A 27549-nucleotide genomic window follows, 5' to 3' on the forward strand; every position below is an offset into this window, starting at 1 on the left:
GTGGGGGTGGGGCCCACCTGACAGAAATGAGAGGACAAAACAAGATTAGTTTACACAAAATATGAATTCATTTTAACTTAGAGCCACAACGCTTTTACGATAGATCAAAACATGATTGGAGTAGAACTCACTTTATGCCTGCATATTTAGCAGGTTTCGCAGAGGATTCAACTAGTTTTAGTTGTTCTGAACTATTTTTGCAGACACTGCAACATTTTTGTGAATACTGCTGTATAGCAGCTCACACAGAATCCACTAAATGTGGTGTTGCTTTAGTGATTATCTGACTCCAGGCTTCTCTGTAAATGAAAAGTAAAAATTGAAATGATGCAAGAAACTTCCATTGCTTTTACGCTTGTTAGTGGGGAAATGAGAAAAAAAATGTCAGCAAAGAGAACTCTTAAAGCTGTTGCTCTTACAACTATCTGCCTGTTTTTCAAGTGTGTTCAAATTTGAACCTTTTTAAGAACCAGTTTGACTTCCCTGCAGAGGCACATCATTGTAGTCCTACAATTATGTGCATATTTACAGATAGAGACTCCATCAAAAGGAAGTTCTGGATCAGTCCCTTGGTTTCTTTCCCAGGCACACATACAATTCTAACAATGTAAAATGGAGTAAATTGAGAAAAGTTCACGACAAGAATATTACAGTGGTTCTTATTAAAAAAGCCAGACTCTTTGCTCTGTAAAAATGCAGCAGTACCCATTCCCTTGCATGAAGACCCATTATAGTAACACTGTTTTTACAGTGGGGTAAAAAAGTATTTAGTCAGTCACCAATTGTGCAATTTCTCCCACTTAAAAAAATGAGACTCCTGTAATTTTGAGAGAGTAAATGAGATAAAAAAAAGTCCCATTGTGGGATTTTTAAAGAATAACAAACAAGCAAGATTTCTGGCTCTCACAGACTTCTCTGTCCTTGACTCGTTACCTGTATTACTGGCAGCTGTTTGAACTCATTATCTATATAAAAGACACCTGTCCACAACCTCAAACAGTCACACTCCAAACTCCACTATGGCCAAGACCAAAGAACTGTCTGAGCATACCAGAAACCAAATTGTTGACCTGCACGAGGCTGGGAAGACTGAATCTGCAATAGGTAAGCAGCTTGGTGTGAAGAAATCAACTGTGGGAGCAAATATTAGGTAATGGAAGACACTAATAATCTCCCTTTATCTGGGGCCCCCCATAAGATTTCACCCAGTGGTGTTAAAATGATCACAAGAATGGTGAACAGAAATCCCAGAACTATATGGGGGAACCTAGTGGATGGCCTGCAGAGAGCTGGGAGCAAAATAACAAAGGCTACCATCAGTACACACTACGCTGCCCGGGGCCTCAAATCCTGCATTGCCAGACGTGTCCCTCTGCTGAAGCCAGTCCATGTGCAGACCCGTCTAAAGTTTGCTAGAGAGCATTTGGACGATCCAGAAGAGGATTGGGAGAATGTCCTTTGGTCAGAAGAAACCAAAATAAAACTTTTTGGTAAGAACTCTGTTCATGTTTGGAAGACAAAGAATGCTGAGTTACATCCAAAGAATAATCAATCACATGACAGCAATCCCCATGTCGATACACCCACAAACTATGCAAAATACTTTTTTTTTTTTTAGCTTTTAAGTGTATTATAATGTTGATTCCTCACTAAAAACAACCCTAAAGCTGTATTTTGATCCGTTTACACATTTCTGAGTATTCCTTTAAAAACCTGCGCTCTGAGCACCAGCCCCTCCCAACCCACGAAAACAAGGTGTTTTCACATCGTGACATCGATAAGTGAGGAACAGCCCCTTCCAAGAAGAGTCTGCTGTCAGCTCCGGCCCCTGGCTAACACACACACACACACACACACACACACACACACTTTCTCTTTGGAGCCAGGGATTTTTGGCAAAAACAGTTTCATTCTATCTGAACAATGTGCACATGTCTTTGCAAAAGTTTGAATGTTGTTTGTTTCTGTGGGTAAAATGCAGACACGTTGCTGAGGCCAACTCTAGGTTGACGTCAAGAAATGGTTGGCCCACACGGAGTGGGCTTGTGCTCAATAGATGAATGGATTTAAAACAACCTGCAAAAATATTAAATAAGATGTAATAATAATAATAATGTCTTCAAAGAAGCTGCTTTGTTACATAAGTTTTCCCATTAAACTTCATTTGCAGATCTATCTAGCTCCTGCTCATCCATGCTTTTCTGTGAATATTTTAGCATCAGTAGTTGTAAGTAAAAATAAATGTCCCATATTTTCTGCACTATGAGGCAAATTTAAAAACCTCAAGTATTTTGCTAATGTTTTATGATAAGTCCTTAATAAACCATTTATAAGACTTTAACAAGCACTACTAATGTTTTATTAAGCTGCTTGTAAGTACATTAAATAGCATTTGTAAAATCTTACAACTGACTTACAAGTTTAAATAAGCTGTTTATAAATACATTGAAATATTCCTTAATAAACTACTTATAAGAAATTAACAAGCATGAGTAATGTGGTATTAAGCTGATTATAAAAACATTTTTTAGCATTTGGTAATCCTTTATAAAGTATTTGTTACTATTTGCAATTTTATACAAATACCTTATAAGATGATAATACATATAATAATTGTGTTCATAGTTCATATACTATATAAATGGCTTTTATGGGATTTTTAATTTTCTTTTTTGGGAGGTTAGTTAGATTGAAATTGACTATTCACACTTAATTTTCTAAATAGATATCGTCTTCAGCGTGCAGGTGCATTACATTTGGAGCTCAGTGATTATCAGATAATGAGTTAAAGCTTTCTGGAACAGAAGAGGTTAAAGCATTTTTCAACTGGAGCACAATCTTTGGTTTCACATGAAAAGGCAATTCCAGGAACATCAGCTGCCTCCTCCTATCTGAAACTTAAGGGGGGAAAAGTGTCACATTGGTACAATCATAATGCATAATACAAACCAATGCAAGCAATTGAGTTAAAAAAACAATACATTTACATGATATACATTTAATATTGCAATATCCAACAATCACTAAACAAGTCTTTATCAACACATAATAATACTTAAAACTTTAGAATAATCTTTTTTGGAAGACTATTTACCTGGATGTTTCATGTCAAAGTCAAAGAATTTTCAAGGACACTGCGGGGAGTTGAATCCCGTCTAGCTGAAGCCATAGTACCATCTACCAGTGCCTTTTGCTTTTTTGACTGAAAACGGAAGGCAACGAAAAGCCTGTATTCCAACCAGCATGTATACCCTTTCCATTTCTATGGGCTTGGGACCATCACAGAAAGTACAAGGGGTTTGTGACTCTCTGAGGCTGGATTATTTATATGTTTTTTGTTTATTTATTTTTACTTCTTAAATTACAAACTAAAAGCAATTATTACATATTGCATACATTTTCATAAATAAATGGAAATAAAACCTAATACAGTTTTAATAAATGGCTTGAAATAAACACTCTCGTTAAATTTATTTCAAAACTAAGTGTTATTAAAAATCTTTTTAAATGTTTTCCTGGATATTACCAGTGGCTTGTGTCATTACATCTAAGAATCTTGATTTTCACTTTTTCTGTGTGTGTGTGTGGGGGGGGGGGGTGTTGGTGGTGGCTAGAGGACCCAGAGAAAACCCCACGCACGCATGGAAAAAAAACGCCAATTTAATCATGCAGCCCGTTTTTTTGGAAATGGTTCAAGTCCGTTTATTTGATCTAAAAGAGGATGCAGAAGATGTTGAAGTCCTTTTAGCGGTGATTGTTGTACAGTCCAAATGCATTTTTCTTGATTGTGGGGGGAAACTAGAGTACCCAGAGAAAACCCCACACACGCATGGAAAGAAAACGCCAATTTAACCACGCAGCCCGTTTTTTTTTTCAATTAAAAAAAAAATTCCAAAAAGTTTAACTCAGTCACTGCACATAGTGTCAAAGCCTGACGAATCTTGATTGACATGTTTTCTATTTTTGGTCATGGGGGGGAAATTGGACCTCCCAGACATGCAAGCCTTACCATGCAGCCCCTTTTTTTAAGTCTGCGCAGTCGCTTGCTCTACGTTTTTGAGCTAAACAATCTGCGGCAAAATTTGGTGAAGGAAAACCTCTTGACCTTCTTTCCTTTCTTTGGTTTCACTTCTACTTCAGCCTGTTGTTCTTTTTTATCCCTGCTTTCGAGGTTCTTGACAGAGAGTTCCTCTTGGATTTCTTGAGGTTCTTTCTTTATTCCATCACTCTCCTTCCCAGCCCTTCCATCATTGTCTGTGTCAGGAGAGTTTGTTTTTCCAACCTCTGTTGTCTTTTCCCCAGTCGGGTCTTTGGGATTTGGGGTTTCTCCCTCTTTTGTGATGCATTCTTGATTCACAGAGTCACTATGTGCAGAGACTGTTTTCTTGTCTCCGTCAGAGTCAGTCTGTACAGAGACTGTTTTCGTTTCCACAGCATCAGAGTCACTCTGTATAGAGACTGTTTTCACCATCAGAGCTTGTTGTCTTTTTCATCTCTGGCAGGAGGCTTTCCAGATTTTTGATGTCTTCCATCATCATCTGTTCTTTACATTTGATTTCCCTCACTGTTTCTTTGAACTTTGACATCAATTGCTGTTTTTTGTCTTTGTTTGCCTTCAGTTCTTCCAACTCCCTTTTTGCATCTTCTGCTTCTTTTTCCTTGAGTTTGATCAATTCAAGGAGTGCCTTTTTCTCTTCCTCATGTGTCTTCAGTTGCTGTTTCAGCTCAGCGATAGTGGATTCATGCTGAGCAGAGACCTCCAGTTTCTTGTTTGAGTCAGCTTTTTCATTCTCTAAATCTCCAAATTTATCAACCAGAACTTGATATTCTGCTTTTAATTTTTCATTTTCTTCTTGAGACTTGATATTTTCTTTTAAGGTCCTCAAAGACTTTATTGTTGTCTGGTTTGGGTCCTTTGCCTCCTTTTGCACTTTTCTGCTCTTTAATAAGCTGTTGTTTCAGCTTTTTGATGCACGCTTCATTTTTCTCACAGTTCTCCATTTGTTGGATCAACATGGCCTTGCACTCTTCAAGTTCCCAGACCATATCAAGGTTGGCCTGTTTCAGGGCCAAATGTTCTTCACTCGACTGATCTTTCTCTTCTTTTAAGTTTTTGAATTTCTCTCTCAACTCTTTGGTGTCAGTTGAAACGGCAAGTTCTTCCAGTTCTTTCTTCAATTGAGCATTTTCACGCTCAAGAGCTACCACCTTAGAAAGACTCTGGCCTTTTTTTGTCCTGGATGAGGTTTTCGTGGGCCTTTTTCAGCTTGTTGAGTTCCTCCAGAACTTCACTGAGTTTTGGGCCTGGATTTTTGCGCCTGTTTGCCTTGGTTACACAGGGCACTTTTACCACTCAGTGGCCTTGTGGTTAGAGTGTCTGCTCTGTAACTGGGGTTATAACGTGGGTTCAAACCCAGGCCGAGTCATACCAAAGACATTAAAAATGGGACCCAATGCCTCCCTGCTTGATACTCAGCATTAAGGGGTTGGATGGGGGGGTTAAGACACCAAATGGTTCCCGAGCGTGGCTGTGTCTGCTGTTCACTGCTCCCCCAGGGGATGGGTCAAATGCGGAGAACAAATTTCGCATATCTAGGTGTGTGACAGATAGTGGGACTTTATTTCAGCACGTGTCCCTGATCAGGTGCTCAAGGCCTATAACAAAGGACGTACATTGTCCTCAGCATTTCATAAAGTGGAAGTCGATCGGAACACAATTGTTTGCAGTGCTGCAGTGGCAGAACTTGCCATTGCAGCCCGACAGAAATACTCAGAGCTAAAACAACTGCACAGTCCAAAAAAGAAGCTCAATGACTTTACAAAGGTTTGCATCAACATAATTTATGTTGATTTAGAGATCGGAGACACAATTGACACTTAGAAAAAGTGGAAAGTTACTCCCCCTTGGAAAGGACAGATTCTGAGTTGTTTGGTTCAAAAAGTTATATAAAGTAGGACAAAATCTGTAAAGGGCAGTACTTGTGTCTCTTCTTTCACAATGTGGTTGTGATGTGTTGAAGAGTTGTTATATGTTTGTGGGCTGGTTAAAGTAATAAAGGTCATTTTTCATATTCTGTAGGTTGTGGTTCTTTGTGGTTCTTCATTAACTCAAACTGTCAATGAAGGTTCTCGTTCATCCAGGTGGTGTAGTGTTGAGGTTGAGTTAAATCAGCTGAACTTAAAAAAATGTAAGTCCATCTTAACATGGGGACTGTTAATATATGTATTAATCCCATACAAGCCATTTATAAATGGCTTGTGAATGTGAACCCCTCTTTGGTCACGCTTTAGATTGGGGGGCTGCAAAACACTCAATAAACTTTTAACAAGAACACAATTATGACATGTGTTATTATTTTATAAGGTATTTGTATAAAATTGCAAATAGTAACAAATTCTTTTTAAAGGATTAACAAATGCTAATAAATGTCTTAATAATCATCTTAACACGACATTACTCATGCTTGTTAATGTCTTATAAGTAGTTTATTAAGAAATATTTTAATGTATTTATAAACAGTTTATTTAAACTTGTAACTGTCTTTATTATTTTTTTTCAATTTACTTTTAGTTATCCCACAATGGGGAAATTATTCTCCACACTTTAACCCATCCCCTGGGGGGAGCGGTGAGCTGCAGGCTAGCCGCGCTCGGGGGGCAACAGCTGGCAACAGCTGGAAAGCGGGGATCGATCTGCCAACCCTTCAGTCGTTGGACACAGAGAGGCAAGGTAGTCCACACAGGAGGGGTCTCACTCCCAGAAGGAACAATAGCAGACATGGAGGACAGTTACAAGTACCTTGGAATTCCGCAGGCAAATGGCAACCTGGAGCAGGCAACAAGGAAAGCTGCAACAGCTAAATACCTCCAACAAGTAAGGCAAGTCCTGAGAAGGCAGGTCAATGGCAATAAACAGCTACGCACTGCCAGTTATCAGATACCCTGCAGGAATAATAAGATGGCCAAAGGAAGAGATACAGACCACGGATGTTAAAACACGAAAGCTTCTCACCATGCATGGAGGGTTTCATCCCAAATCTAGCAGACCATATGCTAGCCGCAAGGAGGGAGGCCGAGAACTAGTAAGCGGAGAAGCCACTATCCAAAATGAAACATCCAAGATCCATGATTACATCAAGCTCAAGGCCCCAACTCACAATGTGCTCAGTGAATGTCTCAGACAATGGAGAGCAGAGGATACAGTGCTGGAGGACAGATCCTTATGGGAGGACAAACCCCTGCATGGGATGTACCACCGGACCATAACTGAAGTGGCTGATATCAACAAGTCCTACCAATGGCTAGAAAGGGCTGGCCTACAGGACAGCACTGAAGCAGATGCTCAGATCTACCACACCAGACAAGACTCAAGGTGTAGGCTGTGAAAAGAGGCGCCTGAAACAATTCAGCACATAACTGCAGGGTGTAAGATGTTGGCAGGTAAAGCATACATGGAGCGCCACAATCAAGTGGCTGGAATAATATACAGGAACATGTGGGCAGAATATGAACTGGAAACCCCAAGGTCAAAATGGGAAACACCTCCGAAGGTGGTGGAGAATGAGAAGGCAAAGATCGTGTGGGACTTCCAGATCCAGACTGATAGGATGGTAATGGCGAACCAACCAGATATTGTAGTGGTGGATAAAGAACAGGGGAAAGCCGTTGTGGTGGATGTGGCAGTGCCAAGCGATGGGAACATCAGGAAGAAGGAACATGAGAAACTGGAGAAATACCAGGGACTCAGAGAAGAACTGGAGAAAGCATGGAAAGTGAAGGTGACAGTGGTGCCTGTCGTAATTGGAGCACTCGGGGCAGTAACCTCCAAGCTGGAGGAGTGGCTACAACAGATACCTGGAAAGACCTCAGACCTCTCAATCCAGAAAAGCGCAGTGCTAGGAACAGCTAAGATACTGCAGGACCCTCAAGCTCCCAGGCCTCTAGTAGACGACCCGAGCTTGGAGGAGAAACCACCCGCAAAAGGGTGAGAGGGGAGTTATATATATATATATATATATATATATATATATATATATATATATATATATATATATATATATATATATATATATATATATATATATATATATATATATATATATATATATATATATATAAAGTAGCTTAATACTACATTTCTCATGCTTGTTGTTGTCTTATAAGTAGTTTATTAAGGAATATTTAATGTATTTATAAACAGCTTATTTAAACTTGTAAGTCAGTTGTAAGACATTTAAAAATGCTAATTAATGTACTTATAAGCAGCTTAATAAAACATCAGTAGTGCTTGTTAACCCTTGTGCTATCCTACGCACTTTATCATTGGGAGTTGGGTAATCTAGACCAGTGTTTTTCAACCTTTTTTGAGCCACGGCACACTTTAACCCTGACAAAAATCCCGCGGCACACCAGCATCCAAAAAAAAAAAAAAGCAGAAATTCATGGTCTGTATTGATCGACAGCACCCCCACCCCCCCCCGCGCAATCTCACGTGGATTTTTGTGATAATTGTGGCAGAAAAAGCAGGAAGTTGCGGCTGTTTTTTTCTAAGAGATGAACCACCAGCTAAAGACGAGCTCTAGCTGGTATTTTTGTTAGAACTGAGCGACTTTATCAGCAGAATTAAGAACAAGGAAGTGAAGACTTTAACCACTTCTGATTGGTCAGACTGATGACATGTGATTAAGCCTTCAAGAATGATTGGCGAAGACAGTTAAAGGGGCGGGACTTTTCCTTACACATCTATAGCTGCAGCTAAATCGCGGTACCGTGATTCTTATCAAAATGTCTTTAATAGAATTAAATAAACACAAAGAAAAAGTAATTTTAAGATCTTTTATATTCCTAACTACTCAGTGTTTTATCAGGGCCTGTTTGGATGGACAAAGAGCTGATTTCCTGGAGATGGAAAATATTTTTAGATCAGTTAATGAGGGCAATTTCTCCACGGCGCACTTGACCATCTCCCACGGCACACTAGTGTGCCGCGGCACACTGGTTGAAAAACACTGGTCTAGACCCACTAGACCTAACAAAAATTCTAACAAAAGTTCTAACAAAAATACCAGCTAAAGCTCTTCTTTAGCGGTGTAGCTTTCCACAGAGTCCGGTGTCAGACCGTGAAACAAGTGGACAATACAATGAAGCTCAGAGACGCGAGTCTTTATGCAAGTTTTCGGCAGTTTTCACACTCCATCTCCCATGATGCATTGGCTTAAAGAGCCAGTGTCCCAGCGCACAATGAGTTGTCCTTGCGAAACGCCTTGAAACCACAACAAACAAACAGTTTCTAAATTTTCTAACTTAACTTTCATTTCATCTCTTAGAAAAAACAGCCGCAACTTCCTGCTTTTCCGGCCACAATTATCACAAAAATGCACGAGAGATTGCGGGGGGGGGGCTGTCGATCAATACAGACCATGAATTTCTGTTTTTTTTTTTTTTTGGATGCTGGTGTGCCGCGGGATTTTTGTCAAGGTTAAAGTGTGCCGTGGCTCAAAAAAGGTTGAAAAACACTGCACTAGACAATGCGCTGAACCTTTTTTCTTCAATGATTTGTGAACCTCACTGGTGTCCATGGGTAACATGAAATCTTTCCACCTTTATCCACCTTTGTCATGGTAGGAAAAACACGTCAAAGTAGGAGTGGGGTCATCTAAGATAGCACAAGAGTTAATGTCTTTTAAATGGGTTATTAAGGATTTATTAAACGTTACTTTTTTTTTTAACAAAGAAAGTGTGCCGTATAATTTGGCACCTTTTACATGAATAATTTCCGCTGCAAGCAAAATTGGGTGTTATTGTGAATACGCTTAAGCAGCTAATGTGTAGTTGAGTCAGACTGGGTTTTCTTATGTGTTACTAACAAAGGTTATAGTTGGTGTAGTCACTGTAATATTTGTTTTAGGGGTATCAGTCTGTTTTTTTCATGTGTTGCATACAAAGTTGGGAGTTACAGGCCCTGTGATACGCCAACAGGGCTAATGTGGCTAACATGTAGCACGTCACAAGCAAGTTCTGGACAAGGTTATAATAGTTTCGGATTTTTTATTAGTTTTAGTTTTTATTTCGTTTTGAATTTTTGTTTTTAAATTTATTTAGTTTTAATTAGTTTTTAGAGGCAGCTTTACTAGTTTTTATTAGTTTTTATTTTTTGAAATTGCTTCGTTTTAGTTTAGTTTTTATTAGTTTTAGTGTTAGTTTTAGTTTTTTTTTTTTTTTTTTTTTTTTTTTTTTTTTGTAAATTAGGATATTTCTCAGGTGCATGATTCAAAATCACCAGAATAAGTATTGTATGATAAAAAATCAATCAAAGATACATTTTGAAACACTTATTATTCAGAGGACACAAGTACAACCATCCTTAAATTAAAATACAACAGCCGATAACAGCATTACGTTACCTGCTCTTGCTTCTTTTTCGGGGGAGGGCGGGCGACAGGCTAGCTTGTAGGTAGTGTTGATTTGCGTTTTTGTGTGCGCTTTTTAAATGTATCTTTAGATTCGTAGGGTTTTTCCCTTTGAGGAGCGTTCCACAAATTTTGTCTCCTGCTTGGACTACAAGGCACTTACTTTAGTTTTCTACGCTGTTATATTCAAAAAAGTCCCATATAGGACTCTCCCGCTTTCTCCCAACTTTTAATGCAGCCATCACGCTCATGTAAATGTCTATGACCACGCTAGCCGGCAGTGTCTGACAGACATCATGTGACGTCACAGACAACGTGATGCCGTAAGGGTCAGATACACAGTAAAACTAGCAGCGTGGAGTAAATAGATTTTATTTCAACCCAAAAGACTTATGTATTAACAAAGACGAAAACTAAGGATTTTTTGGGGTTAATATTATTTAGTTTCAGTTCGTTTTATACACACAACAAACAGTTTTAGTTAGTTTTCGGTTTTTTTAAAACTCTCGTTTTTATTTTTATTTCAGTTAACGAAAATGTTTTTTCAGTTCTAGTTTTAGTTTTTTCGTTCGTTTTCGTTAACTATAATAACCTTGGTTCTGGAGTTACTGTGAATGCAGTTAACAAAGTTTGTCTGACTGATAGACTTATCTCTGACTAGTTTGTCTCATATGAATGAGCCTTATAGTTCTCTGCACCTGATTTATGACATGAGCTTTTAAATAGACCATTCATTGACAGTGCACCTTATAAAACAGTGAAGTGCAGAAAATACAGTGATTTAAATGTTTTCACGCAGGTTTTTTTTCATGCAAGTTCATTGAACCACAGTAATAATCTTTATCTGAGACAGCATGTGTTTTGGTTGTCATGTTTTCATAGAGTACTTTTGTCTTGCATTGACCTCTTTGACTTGCATCCTCTTCCATGACTCAGTGAGGAGAATATTTCATGTGGACACACGTCATTGCCACCGACAATGTGATTTGATAAAATGGACAATAATGCATTTATTCTTGAACTGGCCTGCCATGCCATCTGTCTGACAACCACCAAGCTTTCCGTTCTGCCGTCACCACAGAAGTGTTTTCTTGGAGGAAAAGACTTTGCCGCGTCTTGGCTGCTTGTTTAATTGCAGAGAGATAATGAGAGCAACAGGAATCCTTTAGTAATGATTGAAGTGAATGAAGGACATCAGTCGTAGGAAGTGCTGGATAAATGCAGCATAAGTATAAAAGTGCTATGAGTGGTTAAAATTTTATACAAATGCTTTGCTGCAGTCTATTCAACATTAACAATCCCAGGACACTTCAATCACTGTCATTAGTTTTAATCCACAGAAACATTGATTTCACACATTGTGCTGCACAGTGATTTAGCTGTCAGCGTTGTCAATTCAGATCAAGGCAAAGCTGATTTCCTTTTATTTGTACAGCTCCTTTCATGTATGGAAGTCATTCAAAGTGCAATCAAGAGGGCTTGAGGCTGACTTTATGTTGTCTTACCTGCTCCTTCTTGCACTCCAAGATCGGACAGTTTATTGGTGACTTCTTAACTGACTTCTGACCTCCAATTTCATTTGTCCTTGTGAGTTTGGCAGTCATTGGCTGTAGTTTGTTTGGTGTGACTCTAAGATGGACTTCAGGAAACTCTGGACAGGTCATCAGGTCTCTCTCGCACAATGATAACTGGGATATGCTTGAGCACCCCAGAGACCCTGAGCATGATATACGGGGTAAAGAAAATGGATCAATGACCTGCACGACAAATAACACAGCTGCTGACAGGATCTGATGTAGCTGACTGCACTCACAAAAACACATTTGAGCAGAAATACCAATTATCGAAATGAACTCTGTTTATTTCTCTTAAACAAGAGGCTAAATCATGATTATACCACCACCAGCTCAAAACCCTAACCTTAACCTTACCACTTTTATATTTTAGACCAGAGGTCTGTAACCTTCAACACTTACAGAGCCAGTTGGGTTGATTTCTTACCGACCAAAACCCAATAAGAGCCACAAAGTCTTCTTTAGCCCTATAGAAAAATAAATTGCTGATTGGTATTTAAGTTATTGTTACTATAAGGATAAATATATAAAATAAACTATTGTTTTTTTTTAGCATAAATAAAACAAAAACAAGAAGCTGACATGACTTTGTTTCAAATTAAAAGACATCCTGTCGCAGACATTTTCAATGCAGCATATGAAGTAGTAGGTAGTGTCGAGTCAGCAGTTATTTAAAAGAAAATCAAGTTTAGTTTACTATTTGCTGTGTATCTCAGCCAGAAAATCTTAAATCTATTAGAATAAAATGTATTCAGAGCTAAACATGTTACAATTACAGTAGTTTTCAGACCACAACTTAAAGCTATTGAATCTTTTCAAAAATAGATATTCCGCTTTATGATCCGGTGCGCCTAAAGTATAAATTCTGGTTGTGTTTTCTTACCTCAAATTAATTTTTTTGTAGTACACTGTGCTCAAAAATCTGCTTAAATGTTTTAGTACAACTTTGGTAAGCTACAAAGCCACACCGCATGATGGATTGTTGGAGCATTATGGGCACCATAGTCAGAAGCCTGGTGGAGCGATACGGGCTGTGCTTCAACTGTTTGTAAATTATTTGAAAAAAACTTGAGTTTTCTGACTGTTTGGTTTTGCTTGATGTGTCTTGTAGTAAGAAAAAAATGTTATTTTATTAATTATTATATTTATTATTATATATTTATATTATTATATTTACATTATTATTATAAAATGAAAAACGTTTTTAATTGTCTATAATCAGAAAGCCACAATTAATGAGTCAAAGATCCCCACGTATAGCTCTGAAGCCTCAGGTGGCAAACTCAAAACTTGACAAGAACCAGAAAATGCCTGAAAATCTGTTACAAACATGAAGAGCAGCTTTTGAAGAAAATGGATCAAAAATTAAATTAAAATTGCATTAAAAATGTCCATTAAGTAAAAACACATATTAAAAAAAACTCTGCAAATGTTTAATAGTAAGAACCACCACTTCTTTCCAGAAGAATTACAAGTTTAATAAAAATTAATCCCAAAAATTCCTTAACAACAAAGCAGCCAAATTATCCAAAAACCTAGTTTTTGGTTTTCTCCTTCTTAAATTTATTTTCTAAATTCTCTTAATGTTTTTTCCTGGGCTTTCTCACAAATAAAAAAACTGTCTATGCATTACATTTTCTCAGCTGGGGTCTCCCTCCTTTTCATCACATTGTTTCTTCTCCCTTTAGTCAAGTGAGCTGAGGTGAAGCTTGCAAATCTAGACGAACCGTTCAGAGCCTCTCGCTCAGAAAAGCAACAGGAGATCTTCTGTTTCAAAAACACCCCACCAGAGGGGCAGGAAGAGCCAGTTTCACTGCACGACAAATCAGCCTTTCTTTTGCCAGTTAGGTTTTCAAAACCTGAGTAATCCAGAGGACTTCTGTCTGCCCAGCAGCTGTTGTCTCCAGGATGACGCCTGTGAGTCACTGTAAGTTGAGCCAACAGAAAGCGGCCAGCTGGACGAGACAGCAGACAGAAAATTCTTTGAGACTGTCTAGGGAATCATCACATTTCATTGGTCAGTCTTTGCTTATACCTGAGGTTTGATGAGTGACCAGTTTCCTCTGTGGAATGAAGATAAATATATGAAGAAAATCAAGTACCTGGCAGAAAAGTTCAGACATAAGAGAGAGGTTATCACAGTTAGTAAAATAAAACACAACACAAAGCCTTTTGTTTAGAGAGGTTTTCATCATTAAAAAAATACATTTCTAAACCAACTAAACCTTCAAGACTGCAAATAAATAAATAAAACAGATAGCTTTTTTTTCATAATTATAATGTAGTTTAACTGTATTGGTTTCTCTGTCATTAAAGCTGCCTTTAAAATGAATTCAAGTGATATTGCTTGATTGCTTTCGTCAACAGCCACCTTAGTGTGGTGGAGGGGTTTGAGAGCTTGAGTGATCCCAGGAGCTAAGCTGTCTGGGGCTTTGTTCCCTGATAGGCTCTTTTATGGGGGACAGGTCCTCTGTGACGAGCCAGACAAACCATGGTGAGAAGTAGAAGACAAGATTCCACTACCTTGCCCGGCCTGAGGTACGGCCCAGACTCCTTCTATGGGCCCCGAACAGGTTCAGCCTGAAGGAATGACATGGGATTTCTCTTCCATGGGCCCACCACCTGGATGGTTGGTGGCAGTTGAAGGTGGATGCTTTGGCGGCCGTAGTCTCAATCATGGAACTTGGATTTTGTAAATTTGAGGCAGTGGTTCTCGACCAGAGAAAGGTAGCTTGCCCTCTCTGGGTGGGTGGGGCACCAGGTGGAGGAGTTAAAGTATCATGGGGTCTTGTTCATGAGTGAGGGAAGATCAGAGCATGAGATTGACAGATTGGCAGATTGCAGTGAACCAGCCATTATGCAGTCTCTCTACAGGTCCGCTGTGGAGAAGAGAGAGCTGAGTCGGAAGTCAAAGCTCTCAATTCACCGGTCAATCTTCTTTCAAATACTCACCTGTGGTAATGCTCTGGGTCATGATCGAAAGAAAAAGCTCTTGAATACAAGCGGAGGAAATGAGCTTCCTCTGTAGGGTGGCTCGGCGTTCCCTTTGAGATAGGGGGAAAAGCTCGGTCAAATGGAGAGAGCTCGGATCAAAGCCGCTACTTCTTTACATTGAGAGGAACCAGCTGAGGTGGATCTTGGATCTGGTCTGGATTCCTCTTGGTCACCTTCCTGGGGAAGTTTTTTTTCTCCACTGGGTGGAGGCTGTAATATATAAGACCCAGGACACGCAGAAACTACGTCTCTCGGCTGGATTGTTAATGCTTTGATGTCCCCCCAGAAGGGCTGGAGAAAGTGGCAGGGGAGAGGGAAGTCTGGGCATCTTTGCTTAAACTGCTGCCCCTGCTAACAGGTACCGGATGAACAGAGGAAGATATGCGGATGGATAGATGTTATCGCCTGTTCTGAGTTTTTATCATGGTTAGAATATTAGGAGGAGAATTTGTTGAAATTAAATCAGAATTTCTGTAAATTTTGGACTGAGTGCATGTTTATTGTTGAAATGTCCATCCATCCATTCATTCATTTTCTTGAACACCGGTGAATCCCTTTCAGAGTTATGGGGTTTTGACTACTTTTGGGCAGGTTGCTAATATGTCAAAGAGCCATACAACTACACACACTTAAAATCAAACCTTGGGAACAATTTAGAATCATCAATGAACCTATGAAACATGTTCTTGGACTGTGAGAGGAAGCTAAAGTGCCCAAGAAAATGCCTGGGTGCATGAGCAGAACATGCAGACTCCACACAGAAAGAACCCAGCTGGGATTTGAACCGGGACCTTCTTAGTGTGTCAACCACTAGGCACCATGCCAATCTGCTTATCCCTTGTGCTATCTTAGATGACCCGACTCCTACTTTATCAGAGTCAAGATGGCGCCGGTGTGCTTGGCTAGCCTTCTGTCTCTACGAGTGTTGTTTGTATTTGCGCTTGGTTTACTGACTTTAGTGACGAATGTCAACTTGTTGCTGATCTACGATCGCCAAACTCTTCTGAATCTACGTCCCCCCTTCAGAAACCCGTTTCAAAATCCGCTTCAACTTAAATTCCCCGGGCAAGAATCGCGCTGTCTCCCGCTTTTCTCAAGCATACCAGCTCACCTGTATCATGCTCCGCTTCCGCGATGGCGGCGCAGGCGGCGAGGGAGACGTAGCGGTTTACTGGTGAAACTGAAAGCTGTACGTTGTACGGACCCGGTCGCTCCCTGTTTGGTTTCTCTGGTCGGCGTGGACGTGGAGCTGCGGGGCCGTCGACCCACCTTGCCGTACCTCCGCAAGCGGGGGAGAGGCCTCCACAACCTGCGGCAGCTTCCTCGCGCTCTGCCAATGAAGGGCACTCCAATCCCGGCTAGGATGGCGCTCGTGAACGCTAGATCGCTAGCCAACAAAACCTTCATCCTAAAGGATTTCTTCGTCACCCATCGACTGGATTTCCTTTATGTAACTGAAACTTGGATCTCTGGAGACGACAGTAGGGCTTTCACTGAACTTTTACCACCGGATTGCTCATATTTAAGCGCTCCTAGATCGTCAGGTCGAGGAGGGGGTGTGGCCACCGTCTACAGGACCAGCTACAACTGTAAACAGGTGACTTTAACAAAGACCTACTCTAGTTTTGAGGCAAGCGTCTTTAAACTAGACCCTGCTCTCTCAATGTTTTGTGCTGTTATATACAGGCCGCCAAAATACAACAAGGACTTCATTGATGATTTCGCTGTGTTCTTGGCTGGAATAATGCCAAAATATGACAGAATTTTGATAGTTGGGGATTTTAATATTCATGTCTGCTGTCCTGATAAAGCACCGGCCAGAGACTTTTTGAATCTTATCAACTCTTTTAATCTTGTTCAACTTGTGTCTGCCCCTACGCAAGAACATGGTCACACACTTGACTTAATTTTAACCCATGGCTTAACAACTTTCGACCTTGAAATCTGTGATGCTTTGTTTTCTGACCACATGCCTGTTTTGTTTAATGTACAGCTGCCATGTCACACAGTTAAATTTCCAGCCCCTTTTTTATGCAGTCGCACTATTAACTCCCATACGGCCGCACAATTCTCTGCAGCTTTTAACTCTACCATCATTTTACCAGAACATCAGAGCTGCAATTCAGATGTTGAGAACATGTCATCCTGCTTGTATTCAACCTGTCAAACTGTTTTAGACAGTGTAGCTCCACTAAAAACAAGGCTCTCCAGGTTGAGGTCTGAGCCCTGGTTAGATGAGACCACTCGTGCCGTCAGGCGAGAGTGCAGGAGAGCCGAGCGGAAATGGAAGAAAGACCGGCTGCAAGTTTCCTTCCAGTTGTTGAGAGGCAGCTGGCGATCTTATCAAAAGACCATGAAGGCTGCTAAAACTAAACATTTTTCAGACATCATTGCAAGCAACCAGCACAATCCTCGGGTTTTATTTAAAACCATTAACTCTGTTTTAAATGTTCCACAACCGGTCTCTCTTGAGAACTCAACTGAGGTTTGTGAGATGTTTATGACCTTTTTTATTGATAAAATCAAGAACATTAGGACCCTCATTAGCCCCCCCTCTTTCAGTCACTCCGTCTCCACCTCATGTTCTACTGTTCTCCACCGGTTTGAGCATGTCAGTCTGTCTTACTTGGAAAAATTAATTAGTCAGATGAAGCCATCAGGATCTCCCAATGATCCAGTTCCACCTTGTCTTTTTAAAGAAGTGTTTCCCACTCTGGCTCCCTATGTTCTCGATTTAATTAACGGCAGTTTAATTCATGGGAGTGTGCCTTCGTGCTTCAAACATGCAGTAGTAACACCACTTATTAAAAAGCCTGGCCTGGACTCCTCCATTTTGTCAAACTTTAGACCAATTTCTAAGCTCCCCTTCCTTTCGAAGGTTTTGGAGAAAATTGTGTACTGCCAGTTAACAACGTTTTTAGAGGAGAACAGCATCCTTGAGGTGTTTCAGTCAGGATTTAAACCCCGTCACAGTACCGAGTCTGCGCTATTGAGGGTTTCAAATGACATTTTTCTAGCAACGGATGCCGGTCACCATGTTGTTTTGGTTCTGCTCGATCTGGCAGCTGCATTCGACACAGTTGACCACCAAATCCTTTTGTCTCGCCTGGAAAGCTGGGTGGGTCTTCGAGGTAGTGCTTTAGAATGGTTCAGATCTTATTTAAATGAGAGGAGCTTCTGTGTCCGTCTTGGACGTGCAGAATCCCGTAGAGCAACTTTCACATGTGGTGTACCTCAGGGCTCTGTTCTGGGGCCTCTTCTTTTTTCATTGTACCTGCTTCCACTTGGGTCTATTCTCCGCAAACACGGGATTTCATTCCACCTCTATGCTGACGACAGTCAGATTTACATACCGTTAAAACAGGAAGAAGCATATTCTGCTCACCAGTTACTAGAATGTCTTGATGACATTAAGACATGGATGTCATGTAACTTCCTGCACTTAAACCAGGAAAAAACAGAGGTTCTGCTATTTGGTCCAAGTGATGTCTCTAAGGCACATGTCGACTTAGGCGTTTTAAATGATCACCTGAAACAGACAGCAACAAGTCTAGGTGTGAAACTGGATAGCAATTTAACTTTTAATGCTCATATAAACTTAGTGGTGAAATCCAGTTTTTTTCACCTGAGACAACTGGCCAAGGTTAAACCTCTCCTCTGCCGCCATGACTTTGAGATTTTAATCCATGCTTTTATTTCAACACGTTTGGACTACTGTAATGCTCTCTATGTTGGGCTTTCCCAGAAATTACTTGCTCGTTTGCAGTTAGTCCAAAATGCAGCTGCCCGTCTTCTAACTGGTACACGGAAACAAGAACATATCACTCCCATTTTAGCATCTCTTCACTGGCTCCCAGTTCGCTTACGCATTGATTTTAAAATTCTCCTATTTGTTTTTAAATGTCTCCATGGACTCGCCCCAAAATATTTGTCTGACCTGATTCAGGTGTACAATCCCCCCCGCTCCCTTAGGTCAACAAATCAGACACAGCTGGTCGTCTCGAAGACCAGGAGAAAACTGAGAGGTGACCGAGCCTTCTCAGTCTTCGGACCAAAAATCTGGAACGAATTGCCCCTGTACCTCAGACAGATAAACTCACTCAGTATTTTTAAATCTGCTCTTAAAACATATTTTTTCACTTTGGCTTTTAACTGAGTTGGGATCCGGACCTATTTTATGTGTTTTATGCTTTATATTTTTATGTGCTTTTATTAATTTTTGTATTGTTCAGCACTTTGGTGAACCTTGTTCTGTTTAAAGTGCTTTATAAATAAAGTTGAGTTGAGTTGAGTTACTTTGACGTGTTCTCCCTACCATGACAAAGGTGGATAAAGGTGGAAAGATTTCATGTAATCCATGGACACCAGTGAAGATCACAAATCATTGAAGAAAAAAGGTTCAGAGCACTGTCTAGTGGGTCTAGATGACCCAACTCCCAATGTTAAAGTGCCTAGTATAGCACAAGGGTTAAATGTAAGAGACTAGAATGAGAGAATAAGGGACCAGAATATTATTTACCACAGGGAAAAAGTAAAGTCATCATATCGCACTTATATGCTTTTACATCTACTAATTCATGAAAAATAAACATTGTTAAATTTATAAGTGTGAAAACAATATTGATTAGTTTTTTGTGTTATATGGACTGATAGAGTTGAAAAATGTAATATATAAACCGAAAATTAGATATACATTTAGCTTTTATTTTAGTTTGGACAAGGCACCAACAGAGAGGAATTTATAAAATATGACCAAAAGCATGTGGTGAACATTAGTGATTACATTAGTGAAAGACTGATAAATGAAAATTGAACCAAATAAAATGAACTTTGAAAGAGAAAACTTGTTAATATCAGTTTAAAGAAATATAACACGTTAACGCTAACTAAAAAGACAGACTACAAGTTTATTATAAGATCAAAATATGGTTAAGCATATTTATAATATTTGATAAATATTAAGAAATCAGTTGGACTGCGCTTGCTTTGCATCCGGTCTGTCATTTGCTGAGAGGGATCTGCATTGTTGTTTGACCTTTATGATTGCAGTTCCCACATCCTTTACATAGAGGGCGCCCACAGATCAGAGTTGCTCTCAGAGAAACATGTGGAGTCTGTTCCCTTCAAAACTCTCCTCTCATTCCTTGATTTAAGCAGACGAGAAATAGAGAGACGTGGACTGGAATGCAACATCAGCAAACAAGGTATCAGCAGTGAACCAAGACGAAGCGGCGTAGGTCATATACCGAACATCATGTTCTTTATTGGCTCAATCATGGAGCTCATTGCTGCGGAAGACGTAACACCAAGACACACATGGAGTACATGCATAAGAACAAGTTATCCCATTAAAGTGACTTGCTAATTTAAAAATCCGACGCCAGCGATTTGTGCTGTGTGCACGTAGAGGCTATTTGGATGGAGGGGAGAAGGAGGACATGCTGTAAGCATGAGATAAAAACTCATCTGGTCAAAAACACACAACCCTCACGTAATTAGCCTAAAAGCCTTTTCATCAGGGCTGGCATAACTCTTCCCACACACACATGTTGGAACAGCTATCTTTATTAGGACACTCCACTAAATCCTTTTCCGTGCACAGACTAACTACAATCATAACCTTATTTACTATGTAGCCCTAACCCTAATCAGACCCCAGGAATTATTGTTTGCCTTATTATTATCAGACTTTGGTCCACACGTTAACTGCTGGTTCAGACCAGATTGGCGATAGCACCAAAAGAGGTTCTAATGAGGCAGGGGGAACTAACACATACACACACACACACACACACACACACGAGCACGCACGCACACACAGGCACACAAGCATCCATTAACACCACTAGAGTCTGTTTATACCTTGGAATATTCCTCATTCACCTCTTAACAACCCTGGAAAAAGCATCAATGTGACGGCACGATGGCTTTTTGAGTTTGCACGAGTTATTTATATGCTAATGACTCAGGAAGGGCGTGTAGAGCGGTGAGCTTGTACATGCGCGTGGAAAAGAACAGGCTGTAGTTCTTACGCCCCAAGAACAGATGTCAGAGGAGGACCTTGAAGACTTGCGTATTTTGTTTTTCTCTTTAAAGCCCTACCAAAACAACAGCGGCTCACTCCTGAAATGTGTTAGCTCCTCTTACCCTCCTTCCTGGTTATTCCCTCCTCACTCTGATGGAATGTTGTTATTCAGGCACACTGTCTGCTTGAACGTTTGACTTGAGGTACTTTGGCTCAAAACGCACCTTTTTTACCTGATTCAAATGCCAATTGCCCTTGTAGGGAGTGACTGACAGGTCGATACTCCTGTCAGTGTAACAGGCTTCTGTTCTGCAGAGTGTGATTGCAGAGCTACGCTCACTGCTCGACATCAGAGTGAGGAGTCCAGTGGGCTAAGAGGAAAACGGCACCCTGGAATCTTTACTGTTTCTCTGGGTTTGGATTTGCATGCTTTTGAGGGTTTTTTTGTGATCACTACATGGAGTCCAGGATGCAGGTCAATTGACAGACCTGAACCACCTCATGGCCGGCATGATTGAGCATTTTCACTTTGTCATTTAGTTTTTGTGGCTTTTTGTGCACAAAAGTAACAATTTACTAATTGAAATGGGGAATAAGAAGCAAAAAAACCTTTTAAACTTGACTCTGTTTAGGACACACCAGAGCAGGTGAACAAATCAAAAGCATCAGGAAACCATGCACCATCTTACCGAACCACAGGATGGATTTGGATTTTTGACAAATTTCAGCAATAAAAACAAAGGGCAATTATAAAGCATAGACATAAACAAAATATTTAAGATATTATTTCATAAATTGATAAGAAAATAAATAAAACAATGCCATATTTTCGACATTATAATTGATCCTAATCATAAATACACATCTTTGCGCTGATACATAGCCTACGTTACACACACATGATGCATTGATTCCATTGAACATAACTGTCAAAAAGGTTAGATTAAGTGCTTGAAATAGATTAGGAAGAAGCAAATTTATATAATTCCACCCCTATTGCGATTTACTTAACTAATTTTTTTACATAGCATAATCTGGTTAATTTGTTTAAAGGTATTAATCCATTTTTCAGTCCAAGTACAGTTTACTTATCAAATCATTCAAATAAAGCGATTATTGACTTTTATCAGAGGATACTATCATACACTGTAATAATAAATCACTAATAACAGAGTTCTTATTGATTGTCATCAAGTAATAAAAATGCAGTTTTTGTTACTTAATTAAACATTTAAAGGCATAATTGCAGCCAGGTGTTGACATCCATCAGTACCTGATCAGTATGATTTTTGCAAGTGTGCTGATGTAAAGTTACAAAAAAAGATATATTATACCCTCTCTTTTTTTACAGAGGGAAGAGAGAGGGGATAAGTGCGAAGAAAGAAAGAAAAAAAGGAGGGGGGTATAGAAAAAAAAGAGAGGATATAAGGGGATACGGGTGCCAAGCTGCTAATTTGAGTAGGTCATGATTTTAAGCCTTACAATGTTTAAGACAGATCTGCTAAAATGAAAAATGTTACATCCTTATTCCATCCAAGAGTGAAATCCTGACACTAGAAGCGGAAGATATCTGATGCGTCCATCAATTCTGGGTTAGGAGCCAGCGATAAAGCAGACAGGGGGTGGAAATGCAGGCACGCTGCCGAAGTGTACAATGTGTTCATTAGGGGGACCAAATCCTCCCCTGCCCGACCAGCCAGACCACGAGAGAGGGGGCAGGAGACCCCCAGACCCCGAAGCACCCCTGGCGAAAGGACCCATGCAGCTTGGACGAGGGAGACCGCCCACCCACCCAGCCAGTTTCAGAGGAGGGCCTCCTACGGGGGCCTCTCTAGTTAACAGTTAACCCCAGCCAGGGGGCCCCAAGGCCACAGTGAATGCATGCTCAGCCGTACTGGACGGCAACCATTGGGGCCACCGGGTGCTGAACACAGAGACGCGGGCCAAAGGAGGAGGCAGGACGCAGAGGACCCAGGAGCCACCCACCACTCAGCCGGAGTTTTGTCACCACAGCCCAGGGCAGGCCACGGCGCCTGACCTGAGCGACCCAAAGATCCCAACGCAACCACAGCTCGACCCCTACCCCACACACACTACACCATCCTCTACAACCCCTTCACCCAACACCTGTTTTTTATAGAATGACTGTAAAAAACATTTTAAAAAGTCTGACTGACCGACGACTTCTTCTTTTCTCTCGCTTAATGCATCTAATGTTTTGGTGCGCCTTATATATGACACAAACTGGAAAGTAGACCATTCATTGACAATGTGCCTTATAATGTGGTGTGCCTTATAGTGCATAAAATACAGTAAGCAAGTTCAGACCTCAGCCAAACTGAAATGCTGTGATGGGATCTAGAGCCAAAAATGTGTCATCAAAGCATTTACCAGTACAATGTTTTTTTTCTTTCTTGGCTTCATATCTGTTAAACTCTTTTACCGTGGACTGTAACAGGAGGTTCTCCTTGTTTTTGCGTATCGTCTATGTTTTCCTGCTCAAACTCAGCGTATCATCAGATATGAATCATAGAAATCATTGTGGATGAAGGTCTAGACTGTTGTCATCATGTCCAGCTTGTTCCATCTATATTTTTTGCTTCTTTCTTTTTCACTCTATTAACCCGATCATCTTTGGGCATCTTCACCACCATATTGCTTCATCCTTAAACAGGAGAGCAGTTTCTGCAGATGTAAGGAAGGAGCTTTTGCTCATTCTTATCGTTCAACCTAAAACTAGAAAAAGCAGAGATGTTAAGGAAAGTAAAAAGGAAAAAAGTTGTAGTAATTACTTTGACGCACAAAATATTTCATGTTTTATCACTGAAATATGAAACTGAATGCTGGTTAAAGGTACTTGTACGTAGGATAAAAGCTGCTCCAGAGCTTTATAGCTGCATGATATGGCCTCTTTTGAAATTCTCCACACTCTTTCTGTTTGGGTGCAGAAGAAGCTTCTCATGTAAGATTCATGTGCAAAATTGAGCATTTCCACAAAAACAGAAATCTGCATGCACATCGTTTTTTTATTTTTTTTAACCAAAAGTTATGCATAGGCATGATTGTCTCTGATGAATCGGAAGAACAGTGAAATTGTCGGCACGTTGTTGCCAGTACGGTTTCTTCAATCTGCTGTTTAATGTGCAAAGTCCCTGAATTTTTCATTCCAGCCTTAATGATACGGTAATTTGACGCACCTCTGTCGATCATCAGTGTGGTGCATGCAAGCACAGATGTGGCAAAGAGGTTAAAGTGCCTTTGAGCCAACAACTGAGATGGTCCAAAAGCCAAAGTGGCGACACGACCTGCTGCTGTAATTCAGGTGTCTGCATGCAACCGTGCAACCGTATCGATTCGAACCCTTTTGCGAAAGTGAGGAGGATATAGCAGAAAGTAGTAGGTCTAGTGATGCCGATGACGATAGCCAGCATGAAGATTCGGCTAGACTCCAGAACACGGCATGGTTAGTTGCCTTTCGTGATTTTATAATATAGCATAGGGAAATTTTTATATCAATATATATACCGTATATATATTAAACGTTAAACTCACTCTCTTTTGTAATAAATAAATTTTGTAATAAACGTTAAACTCACTCTCTTTTGTGCCAGCTTTTCGGTCACAGATTTTCTCTTTTTGTACTGGCTGCTGCCAGTGCTGGTACTGGGCGTTTCTGTTTCGGACGTTCCCACTAGCGATCTCTTGAAAATGGTGGGGATTGCGTTCGGTTTCAATACTTTTTTATATCTGACATGCATTCCCATATCTTTCATGAGCTGTGGTGTTTCTTCAAAACAGTCTGCCTAAAAATGTTCGCTGCATAAAGTTGACGAAGCAGTTGGCACCCAATTCGCCCTCGTTCGCTGCACTTGTTTTGTCCATTGTTTCAGCAGCGTTTCTTGTTTTGGGAATTTATACACAGATACACTTTCACTAGATGTATTGCTACATCCAGCTGCCACACAACGACTTGGCATGTTGATGATTAACAGATTTAAACACGAGAGAAACGAAGACTACCTGTTTTGTTTACATGCTGTCCGAAGCGGAACTGCGAAAGTCAATGCCTTTCGTGACGTCACAGGTCATATCGAGGTCACTTCCAGCCTGCGCTCTTAGCGGCAAATTCAAATCTCTGATTCCTTCGAAAGATGTCTATTATTCATATGCTTCGGATTTTTTTCGACGCTAACTATTGGTATCAATAGAATCAGCGTTTAAAAGGCTTTTTTATTTGACAAAGTTGTTCAAAGCATGGCATCCACACTTTAAATTTTTGCTTTTTGCCTGTTTTTTTAATTGCAAAATACACACTCTTCTACGAAATGTATGTTTTGCTTGATAATAACAAAAACTACTTTATACCACTCTGTTGTAATCATGTGCTCGGTTCTTTATATTTTTTCAAACATGCAAATGTTTTTGGCTACTTTCAGAAAAAAAAATATTTTAGAAGTCCACAATTCAAATCCAAATCACTAAGTTTATAGTATGGAAGGTAAAAGTTGAACATTAAAACTTGTAATATCTGAAAAAGATATAGTAACCGTTAAAAAAATAGTCTGAAAAAAATTATTTTAATTTACCATAAAAAAACCAAAGCTGTTATCAGTGAAACCTTCAGTCTGATTGAAATAAATAAAACATTCCATTAAGGTCAGGGAAATACCGTACTAACAATGTAATTTTTTTTAAGGGCAGAGACTGTGGTCAGCATGTTGTACACAAATAAAATAGCATTCCCCTAAACCAAACTTTCTGACGCAAATCACCTGCAAAATCTCCAACTGACCTTCAGCGTCCACTTTGCTTTTCCACCAGCATCACTTCTATTTACGGGAAGCCTTTTAGTTACTGTTTGCACGAAATCCAACAATCAAACTTAATGTGAAGAGCTGCTGCAGCAGGCTGCATGGCTGCTGAAGAGACCCACTGAGCAATATTAAAAAATCATCTTCACATTTAGTTTAAATAGAGGCTCTTTAATTTAGAGTGGTCTTGTATCTTGTATCGAATGAAAACTTTATTGTTCTGGAACAGATGTGCAAACATCCAAAGCACTAAAGACAAGACAGTACAGAGAGTGCAGAGGTACCATCAGGCATCGTCTGATGGTACCAAGACAGGGTCATGAAGGATGCTGGGGCCTATTTCAGCCATCTATGGGGGAAGGGAGGGTTTATCCTGGACAGGTCATCAGTCCATGACTCTGTACAAACACAGACACACAACCAGACACTCATATTTAATACTTAGAGGAAAAACCAGAACTGTACATCTGAGGAAAAGGCAAGAAGACAATAAAGCTCACACTGGGGATGTCAAAAGTTTCCAGCTATAAAATTCACATTAAACAGAACAAGGTGCCATGGTTGAACTCTGAAATCTTGCAGTTCTTAGAAAAGAAAGCCTCTTTCCTAAAAAAATACAAATTGCTAAAAAAAACACCTGAATCAAAGGCTATCTTTACTGTGAGTAGAAGAAAATTCTCGAATTGTGTAAAGCCAAACAGCTCTACTGCAAGAATCAAATTAATCAAACAGTCATAAACCCCAAAACCCCCACACAAACTATTACATTTATAACAGCTCAAAAGAAACTTTAAAAACACAAATAGAATTCAAATATCCATAAATGATAGTCTTCTCACCAATCAAGAGAAAATGGTTCATTCCTTTAATGAATACTTTATTGGATCTGTAAAGGAATCATCCACCAGATCTACAGTTCCCCCATTTTGGCATCAGAATCAACCACATCTAAACAATTCCCCTTTCTGAAATATCACAAATTAAATTGAACAATACTTTGAGCGCTTAGAAAGTTTCCCATGACTCTGATGTTAACAACTTGAACACAACTTTCTGAAAGCTTATGCCAGTTAGACCTGAATCATAAATAACATCCGTGATAAAAGAGTTACAGAGTGATAAAATGGAAGAACGGAACTCTTGATCAGAAAGGATCTAAACTTTGTACTGTTTCTTAAATTAAAACCAACCCTTCTTTTGATCATATGCCTAAATAAAATCTTATGACATTTCGTCAGCTATGAGGCAAAGTCTGTGAGTCGCAAATCACGGGAGATGTCAGCACTCAGAGCCCCTCCTGCCCTATATCCACTCATTTTATCAACCAAACCCACACTACTGAGAGCTACGGGATAATTTTATGTGACAAAATGAATCCAGCATGTCAAAAAGTGCTCACACGCTTAATTTATGGCATAAAATTGCATTGAAGCTTTGGTGAGTCTGCATGATTCAGGTGAGTAAGTAGGAAGTAGGTAAGAGCTGATTACAGCGCCTGCCCCTGCTGGTGTTCCTGTCTGGCTCAAATGTTGACACAATTAACGCCAGACGCTTCTCAAACATATCTACGCTCTCACATTGTCTGTTTGGTCACTCACCACAAACAAACCATAAAACCACTAAGGCCGCCTTTACACTGCATGGTTCAAGTGACCCAATTCCGATTTTTTTCCTTTCATGTGGCACAGATCGGATATGATTGGTGAATGTGTAAGCAGGACAAAAGCGCATGGATT

This window comes from Oryzias latipes, chromosome 1 (genome assembly GCF_002234675.1).
Source record: "Oryzias latipes chromosome 1, ASM223467v1".
In the NCBI taxonomy this organism is placed as follows: Eukaryota; Metazoa; Chordata; class Actinopteri; order Beloniformes; family Adrianichthyidae; genus Oryzias; species Oryzias latipes.